At 44.8% G+C, this 9,920-nt stretch overlaps 1 pseudogene; it reads right to left on the bottom strand.

The window, feature by feature from the left end:
* Window positions 1–39: 39 nt before the first annotated feature.
* On the bottom strand, window positions 40–3,045 carry LOC126494099 (glutathione peroxidase 1-like; annotated as a pseudogene).
* Window positions 3,046–9,920: the final 6,875 nt, after the last annotated feature.

The raw sequence follows: 9,920 nt of genomic DNA, 5'->3' as shown, positions 1-9,920 counted from the left end.
TGCAGCCAGTGATCACCAACCCCGGATGCCAGGAACGCCTTAGGAGCCGTTAGGCTGCTGGGACACCAGGGCTTCTATGTCAGATTCGATGTCGATTGTGAGAAAGGGCGGCTGTACCTGTGCATTGGAACACTGTCCGGGCCCACCAGGAACTTCAAGAAGTTCCAGGCAATGCCGTTGCGGCACACTGAAGACCAAATGCACTTGGGGTCGGTCATGAGCGCAGTGGGATCTTCACCGGGCGCTGGCAAAGACTCCCGCAGGAAGGTAAAGAGCGGGTGAGCCTTCTCACCATTCGCCTCGCACTTCTCGAACAATGTAAAGTTGGGTTCGAACCCCACACCAGGGCGGATATACTTGAGGGAATTCAGAATCTCTTTGTTCTCAATCAGTCCGAACTGATTGCACAAGCCCGAAGTGTCTCTGCAGATCTTTCATCTGGGTATAGTCAGGGGTCGTAGTGCGTCAGAGGGATGGACATCCTCAATGAGCAGCACCTTGTCCCACAGGGCAGGGAGCCCAGGTTCACAGGATTCCCGCCCACCAGCAGCCTGCGGAGAAGGCAAAGCCTGGAGTAGCCAGGCAGTGGTGGCAGATCTCTGTAAGTTCAAGGTCAGCCTTGTCTACAGACTGAGTTCCATGACAGGCTCAAAAAGCTACAGAGAAACTCTGTCTTGAAAAATCAGAAATCAATCAATCAAAACTCGAAGTCAGTTAGGGGGTGAAAGCTAACGTATCAGAGAAGCAGAGTGGTCAGCCACTAGGGAGACCTTTTACCTCTACCAATCCTCATGCCAAAGGGACAATCCTGTCCTCAAACTGCATCCACAGACTGCATTTCCAGACTGCATCTGAGCTCCTCTCTCCTTCCTTATGTTCCTCCCTCTCTACGCACTACGACCCCTGACTATACCCAGATGAAAGATCTGCAGAGACACTTCGGGCCCGTGGCCTGATGGTGATCCCTTTCTCGTGCAATCAGTTCGGACTGATTGAGAACAAAGAGATTCTGAATTCCCTCAAGTATATCCGCCCTGGTGGGGGGTTCGAACCCAACTTTACATTGTTTGAGAAGTGCGAGGCGAATGGTGAGAAGGCTCACCCGCTCTTTACCTTCCTGCGGGGGAGCCTAGCATATCACTTCCCATCTCCACCTCTCTGGTGCTGGGATTAGAGATGAGAGGCACTACTGCCTGGCTGTTTCTCTTTGAGACTGGATCAATTCAGTATAGCCCAGGGTGGCCATGAACCAACAGAGATCCCTCTGCCTCTTCTCCCAAGGATTAGAGGTGTGTGCCACCACTCCCTGGCCCCCATTGGCTTAGCTCTGTACTCTGATCTTCAGGCAAGCTTTATTTCTTAAAACATAAATAAAATATAACTACATACCGGTACCCCTTTTTTCAAAACAAAAAGCCTGAATCTAATCTCCTTTAGCTTTTTTTCTGACCATTACCAATAACAACTTTTAACATATCTCCCTAAACAACAACAAATATCCATAACCCAATGAAAGACAAAATGACCCATCCCACCTCTTGGGAACTTTCCACTGATATCTCTTAGCAGACTGAGAAAAAATTTTTTTTTTGGAGAGGGGGCTTGAGACAGCGTTTCTCTATATAACAGCCCTGGCTGTCCTGGAACTCACCCTGTAGACCAGGCTGGCCTTGAACTCACAAAAATACACTTGCTCATACCTCCCAAGATCTGGGATTAAAGGCATGTACCACCACCGCCCAGCAAGAATTATTATAAGTAGGCACTGTGAAGGCAAACTTTTCTTTTTCTTGTTACAGTATAGTGAAGAAACAGTCTTTTAAATCAATAACTATGAGGCCATCCTTTAGGCAATAGAGAATGTAAAGGAATTCCAGACTGCATAGAGCCCATTGACTGAATCACCTTATTAACAGCTCTTAGATCTGTTACCATTCTCCATTTTCCAGATTTCTTTTTAACAACAAATACAGTAGAATTCTAAGGGCTGCTTGATTCTTCAATATGCTAACTAAGCATTTAACTCTTCCTGTATCAGGTGTTCTAAGGCAGGTAGTTTCTCTGTTGTTAAAGGCCATGTGCAACCCATACAGGTTTGTCTGTCAGCCATTTTAAAGGTAGGGTTGTTGGTGCCATTGAAATATCAGCTGTTGTGCCCATTTCTTGTACAACTTGAATGGTCAGTGACTGTTCTTTATAACACCTTCTAATATTTTTCCCAGAAATATATGTTAATGTATGGTTTGATTCTGAGATTGGAGGAAAGTTAATCTGAGTATTCCATTGCTGTAACAAATCATGTCCCTACAAATTCATTGCTATGTTAGCTACATATGGCTTTAATTTTCCTCTCTGTCCTCCTGGCCCTATATATTAGACCCCTCTTGCACTCTGTTTTACCTAAGATAAAGTTTCAGTCCCTAAGAGCTGAACATTTACCTCCTGAAGAGGACAATTTGGATGGCAAGATTCTGGTGCAATTATTACATCCACACCTGTGCCCTCCAAACCTTCAATGACTATGTCGTTTGTTCATATTTTTAATTTTGGTCTTTGTTGATTTATAGAATTTTCCAAAATATTCACTTTATGGTTGCTCCTGAATTTTTTGTTCTCTTTTCTATCACTTTCTATTATCCAGAGCAGTATGGTTTCTTACAGTAGCCATTAGGTTCTTTAATTGCTCTGGGAAGGAGTTTCCTCCACGATGACAGGAACGACTGAACTGGATTTGGTATGGGGGCCTGCAAGAGGCCCCTCAGTGAATCATCAGACAGAAAGGGTGATGGCAGCAATAAGAGAAGAGAAGAGAAGAATGGAGCTTTCAGGCACTGGCTGGCTCTGTCTAGGAACTCCCATACTGCCATGTTTTTATTGGGTAGCTAGCAACAGGGATCATGCAATATTCCATTTAAAATGCCAGTGTCTTCTGAGAACTCTTGACAGAACTATAGAAAAGGCCTCATTTGGTCTAACACACCTGAGGTTGAGGCTGTTTTTAATCTCAAACTCAATTAGTCCTGAAACGTGGCTTACTTCTGTCATCATCACCCTTATAACGGCAAACTACTGCCCCCTTCTCCACCAGCATGAGAGTAAAATAAAGGAATACTCCGGTGCTCACTGCTAATTGCCCCTCCTTCCCTAATACAACAGTCATTCTGTTCCTAACATCATTGTGTTCCATATCAAACAATTTTGCTCCCACCAAAACTGGAGTGGTCCATTGACAATCCAGAGATATTCAAACAGGAGTTTGTTGCTGGGTCAACTCGAAGAGCTGAGAAGGTGCGGAGTCAATCTCATAGACCCTGGGAGTCAGGTAAAAGGCAAACAGCAGATTCCTTTATTCAGCAATGGGGAGAGCCTTACATACCCTCCTCCAGGCACCCTGACTTGGGGGCAGTGCATGGTTGCCCCTCATTAGCTAGACATGATCAGGACCTTTGACAGCACCTGTTGCTAGGCCCTCTGGCAGACTCCAGGTTAGGTCACCTCTGCCTAGTAGGCTTTATCTCCCTCCATCTTACTATTTAAAGGAGCAGCCTTAAGATATGGCTCAGGTGCTACAATGGCTCATCTACAATGAGGTCTGGTGCCCTCTTCTGGCTTGCAGACATACACACAGAATATTGTATACATAACAAATATTTAAAGAAAGACCTTAAAAAACAAGTTCAAGGCCAGCCTGGGCTTCCAGAGACCCTGTCCCAAAAGAGGTAGAGGGACAGGAGGTTGAGGGACAGGCAGACACTGCCCCTTCCCTTCCCTGCTCCATGTCTGTCACCAGGGCACAAGGCCTAACATTACATCTTGCTGCCATGAAAGCCAGTTGCTAAGAATGGCGTAGCAGGAAGTTACCTCCTGAGTGCAGAGTTCGCAGGTATGTGCCATCATGCCCTTTTTTTCTTTTCTTTTTTTCTTTTCACTTGTTTGTTTGTCTGTCTGTCAAGACAGGGTTTCTCTGTAGCTTTAGAGCCTATCCCTGGAACTAGCTCATTTTTCTTTTTTAATTTATTTATTATGTATACAGTGTTCTGCCTGCATGTATGCCTACAGGTCAGTAGAAGGCACCATATCTCATTATAGATTGTTGTGAGCCACCATGTGGTTACTGGGAATTGAACTCAGATCCTTTGGAAGAGCAGCCAGTGCTCTTAACTCCAGGCCCTCAAGCTGGTCTTAATGCTTATGTAGTGAGAGCTTTGCCGACTGAGTCATCCCCCCCAGGCCCCTTATGCTAATATCAGACTTGTTACTGTCCACCTGTGTTTCCATGCTGTCCTGCCCAAGGAAACCAGGAACTGATTGAAAATCTGAAAGGTGAAGGTCTGCTGGGTAAAGTTTGTCATCATTACCTCTGATATTACACCTTTTCAATTTATTTACCACAGATCCCCTACGCATGCGTGCATGTACACACACACACACACACACACACACACACACTTCCTATTTCTTGATTATATTGCAAGAAGACTTTCAGATGAATATCTTTTAGATTAATGTGGTATATAATTATTCAGGAATAAAACATAAAATCTGTATGAACTTTATATAGAGATCATATATGGTAGAACTAGTTTATTTGCAAGTCAATATTACAGGACTAAAATATGCATAAGTTACAGATGTCTTTCTTATGCATCCATTTTTGTGAGTTTTATTTTCCTACTTCTATATCATTGCATTCTCAAAAACTGTAGGATTGTATATAATCATGAAGTAGAAATATCAAAAATACCAGTGTTTTTTACTGCCAATGTTATGACATTTAGTGGTTAGATCATGTGAAATTGTATCTCTTGGCATAGTCATAACTTGTCCTTTATTCCCACTCCTACACAAGTCATGATATTTTGAATGTAATTCCCCCCCCCCACATAATCTCATAGGGAGTGTCATTATTAGTAGATATGGCTTCATTGGAGTGTTCATGGCTTTATTGGAGGAAAGGTGTCACTGTGGGGGTGGACTTTGAGGCGTCCTATGCTCAGAATACTGCCCGGTGTCTCAGTCAACTTCCTGTTGCCTGCATAATGTAGGACTCTCAGCCTCTCCTCTAGTACCATGTCTGCCTGCATGCTGCCATGCTCCCCGCCATGATGATAATGGACTGAACCTATGAACTGTAAGCTGCCACTTCAATTAAATGTTCTCCTTTATAAGAGTTGCTATGGTCATGGAGTCTCTTCACAGCTATGGAAATCCGAACTAAGCTAGATAAGTTAGATATTCGATCCCTTGTCCTAACAAAGCAATATCTAAACCCACTGGCAGCCCTGTCTGCCAGTGAGGTCGTTAGCCCTGACTAAAAAGGCAGATAGTGTTTGAAACTCCTTCATGGGGAACACTCTTTGGAGCTCCTCATTAGCCCTGATATATGTGAAAACAGACACACGAGAAAAGCAGATAAGCAAACATGGGTAATCCATTAGCAGTTCCCAGGTAAATTAGCTGTGTGGTCCTGATGTGAAAGAAACAGTTTCCACTAGCACTAAGGTTTGTTTACTCACTTCTCTGAAATCAAGGCTGGTAGTCCCACTGGTTCCAAGAAAGATTTAGGAAGATCCATTCGCAGAGCCTTTGCAAATGGGCCAATTCCTGCTGTTCATAACTCAAGACAAACAGGGCTCTGTTAGTGTATTGCTGGCAGGCCATGTTCCTGAGTTGTTTCCTGATAATAGAGACAGATTTACACCCCTTCTCATGCTCTCTGGCTGAGGACCTGTGTAAGCACCTGAGTGCATTTAAGATACAGATGGATGGTGCGTATGTTTAAGGAAATTAGGTCGTGACCACATGATCTAATGTTAGCCTCTATCAAAAATCAGGCTTGGGGCTGGAGAGACGGTTCAGGAGTTAAGATCACTGGCTGCTCTTGCAGAGGACCCGAGTTCAATTCCTAGCACCCACATGGCAGTTCACAACTGTCTGTAACTTCAGTTCTAGGGGATCCAACACCGATGGCAAAACACAAATGCACACATAAAATAAAAATGTTTAAAACTCAGGTTTGAGAGCTAGAGATGAGGTCAGTGGTAGAGCATTTGCCTATTTCCATATATCCTTTCTTTCCTTCTTATTCTTTGTCTGACTGTGTGGCTGGGTGGCTGATCTCTGGAGTCCTCCTTCTCTCGCTCCTTCATCTCTCTTGCTCTTCTTTTCTCCTATTTGTTCTCCCTGCCTGGCAGCCCCGCCTATCCTTTCTCCTGCCTAGCTATTGGCTGTTCAGCTCTTTGTTAGATCGTCAGAAGTTTTAGACAGGCAAAGAATAACAGCTTCTCAGTATTAATTAAACAAATTCAACATAAAAGAATGCAACACATCTTTGCATCATTAAAACAAATATTCCACAACATAAACACATGTAACACATCTTAAAATAATATTCTACAACAGGCAACAGGATCAGCTATCTGCCATCCCTACCAGGCATCCTGACTTCTGGTCCTCTATCTTACCCAGTACCTAGCACATACTAGCCCCAAAGTGTGCTAGTTCCAAAGTGTGTTCACTTTGTAGTAAGTCTTTGTCACTAATGAGAGACCCTGTCCTTCAAAAGTTTATGAAGACTTTTCTTTGTTTCTTGGATTGTTGCTAGATTGCCTGTCCCAGAATTTTCTCTCATGGGTGGTTGATGCTAACATTTCACCTGAAATCCAGCTTAAATAATCCACCCTAAAATAATTGTTCCTTATTTTGGGACCAGTGAGATATCTCGGTGGGTAAAGGTGCTTGCTGCCATGCGTGATGAACTAAATTTGATCCCCAGAACTCACATGATGGACAGGAAGAACTGACCCCTGCAAGTTATCCTTTGACTTAGGCCCTGTGGCATGCATCCACATACGTACATATACACATGCAAAGATTTTTAAAATGGAATTAATCCTTCTTGTTATTTCAAACATATAGCGCTGGATGTTGACATTTGGGAGGTAAGCTGACATGTTTTTTTTTTAATTTGTTTCCATTTACTTCGTGTGTGTGTGTGTGTGTGTGTGTGTGTGTGTGTGTGTGCTCATTCCAGGTACTATGGAACTGGAATTACAGACAGCTGACTGCCATGTGGGTGCTGGGATTTGAACCGCAGTCCTCTGGAAGTGTAGCTGGTGCTCTTAACCACTGAGCCATCTCTCCAGCCCCAGGTTTTTTGGTTTTTGTTTTTTGGGGGTGGGGGGGAGACAGGGGGCTTTTTCTGTCTAGTCATTTAGCTGCTGATTACATCCCCCTCCCATGCACCCACCCACCTACCCCCTCACACACACATACATGCCTTTATTACCAGGTCTTTTGCTCTATTGATGGGATTCTGTTGGCCCTTTTTCTTTTCTAGGTTCCAAGAATCAAATGTCTCAACCTTCTTGGTCTAAGAGAGACGTGACAAAGTATGAATGTAAGCCCTTCTAGCCACACAGTGTCCCGGCCCCTCCCCTAAGGACCTCTAACTGTCAGATTCCACCCACAGAATGCTCTAACTGCCCTAACTGTTGGTCCCTGCCCGCACGCTACAGAGTGAAAAGCTCAATCTCTGGATGTGAAATTCTGCCACTCTCCATCCTGGAAAACTCCACCCTGTAAAGTTCCACCCCATTCCCAAGAAACTCTATATAAACCCCATGTCCTATTGAATTTGCTGCTGTTTCTCACTCAAGCAGAGGCAACTGTTCACTCCCAATAAATCTTTTGTGTTAGGCTGATTGTGTGGTGTGACTTTGTGGTATTCCTTGTGTGAGGCTGATTGTGTGGTGTGACTTTGTGGTATTCCTTGGCTCCCGGCTGTCTCCATCCTTGCTCACGTTTGGTGCTGTGACCTAGATGGACTCGCCTAGTGCCTACATTTCCCCTCATGGTCTGAGCTGCACTAGGACCCTGTCCCTCATCTCCAGTACACCCGCAGCAGACTCACCTTCTAGCTCGCCTATCACTCAGCACCCCATCCACCAACAGTAATTAGGCAAGTTTCCCTTTGGTGAGTGTGAACGTTTCCCTGAGTCTGAGGAAGTGCTCGGCACCCCTGTGGTACTCTTGGAGGCAGAGGTACCTACAGCCACAGCCTTTAAGGCTACAACGACTGACCCTCTTCATCTGACCCCATCCCCCACCCTTGAAGCTGTAATCCTGCAGTTTCCTTAGGCCCAATTGGGTTATTGCGCCCCTTCCTGCCCTCTTCTCCCACCTTCCCCCTGAAGTTGTCCGTAGTCATAATCCCACAGCTCCTTTAGGCCTTTGTGGCTTTTGTGACCCCATCCCCTGACTCTTTCGTGTAGATGAGATTCCTCCTCCAGTACAGTTTTTCATTCTCACCTTCTGGCCTCTACAAAGGCCTGGTACCAGGCACTGTAATGCCCAGATTCGTGATGTTCCCCAAAAATGCAACCAGGAGACCAAGTCCTGTATGTAAAAGCAAAGCACCTTTATTTTATACAAGTTTGTAAACTCAGTCTCTCCATGTGTCCAACGTATTGGAATAATCGGAGAGCCCTGAGCTCAGAGTTGGGTTTTGTGTTTGTTTGTTTGTTTAATATTTATTTATTTATTATGTATACAATATTCTGTCTGTGTGTATGTTTGCATGCCAGAAGAGGGCACCAGACCTCATTACAGATGGTTGTGAGCCACTATGTGGTTGCTAGGAATTGAACTCAGGACCTTTGGAAGAGCAGGCAATGCTCTTAACCTCTGAGCCATCTCTCCAGCCCCCCAGAGTTGGGTTTTCATAGTAGTAAAGGTGGGGGTAAGGAATTTCTAAGGCTCAGCATCCCTGATTGGCTGACATTTGTGTCACCAGGGGTGTCCTGGTGAGTGTGTGTTGGCAGGTGATCCTATCTACAGTGGTTGGAACTTTAGGCATTTCCTTTGGATGGTCTGTTCTTGGGTGGTGCTCAGGTAATCTCAGTTTATGGTCCTTTCTGCAACCAGGTATTGCTTCAGGGTAAACTACTGAGACTCAGGCCTCCCTTAAGCTTATCATGGCTAGGCCCAACACTGACAAGTGATAGTAGTTGGAAGAACTTACTTTGGGTGGTTTGTTTCTATTAACCTATCATGGCTGGCTCCTGCAGCACCAAGTCTCTCTCTGGCTTAGCCAGGCTAAGCCCCTGATCCCCATTGAGTGTGGTGACAACCCACTGAATGGCTTGGTCCTTGTTTGATCCTCCCTGAGTTGTGGGGACACCCACAACTACTTGCTACAGTGACATTTTCCTTTTCTGTCATCCATTGGAACATGCCTTCCATACCTTCTCATTCCCCCTTCGGATGCCTCTTAGAAAACCTACAGTCTCTCCACCTGACACCCAACCTGAAGGGCACTAAATTTATTTGCTTTTGAAATCAAATTCGGCTTCAATACCCCTTAAATAATCAATCCAAAGGGCCACCTAAGGGCACCTTAGATCCTTATATTACTTGGGACCTTTACAAATACTGTGAGCAATTGGGGAATTGGAAAGAGATTCCCCCATTCCCTATTTCTCAACTCCAGAAATGGAAAGAGATTCCCTAGTCTCTCTTTCTCAGCTCCAAGCCCTGTTTGGTTGTTGTCTAATCTTCCCCCTCTCCCACACACTGTCCTGTCTTTTAAGTTACCATAGATGGATCTGTAAGTTGGTTGCAAAGAGGGAGCTAGGAGCAAGACCTAACAGGAGTAGGCCAGCTGCAACATGCACACACCCTGCACACATTCTTCACTGGCTGGTGCTTCTCTCAACTCCCTCCTGCAGTGTCCTCTGTCTATAGCCAGGACTCAAAAACTTCCTGTCTTGGAGCCTTCTTTGTTCTCAGCTTACTAGATGCATTTTTATAGGGATTCAGGTGTCTTTTAGGTATGAGTGGCATTACACTATTGTTTTATGCAGCCCCACTTGAATGAAAATCTAGCTCTAGAGTTAGGGCATGACTCTCCCTTCTCTAGA

The sequence above is a fragment of the Alexandromys fortis genome, unplaced genomic scaffold, assembly GCF_014885135.2.
Source record: "Alexandromys fortis isolate MF-2015 unplaced genomic scaffold, M_Fortis_MF-2015_v1.1 scaffold_28, whole genome shotgun sequence".
Taxonomy (NCBI): Eukaryota; Metazoa; Chordata; class Mammalia; order Rodentia; family Cricetidae; genus Alexandromys; species Alexandromys fortis.
This window is presented reverse-complemented; position numbering and strand designations above follow the sequence as displayed.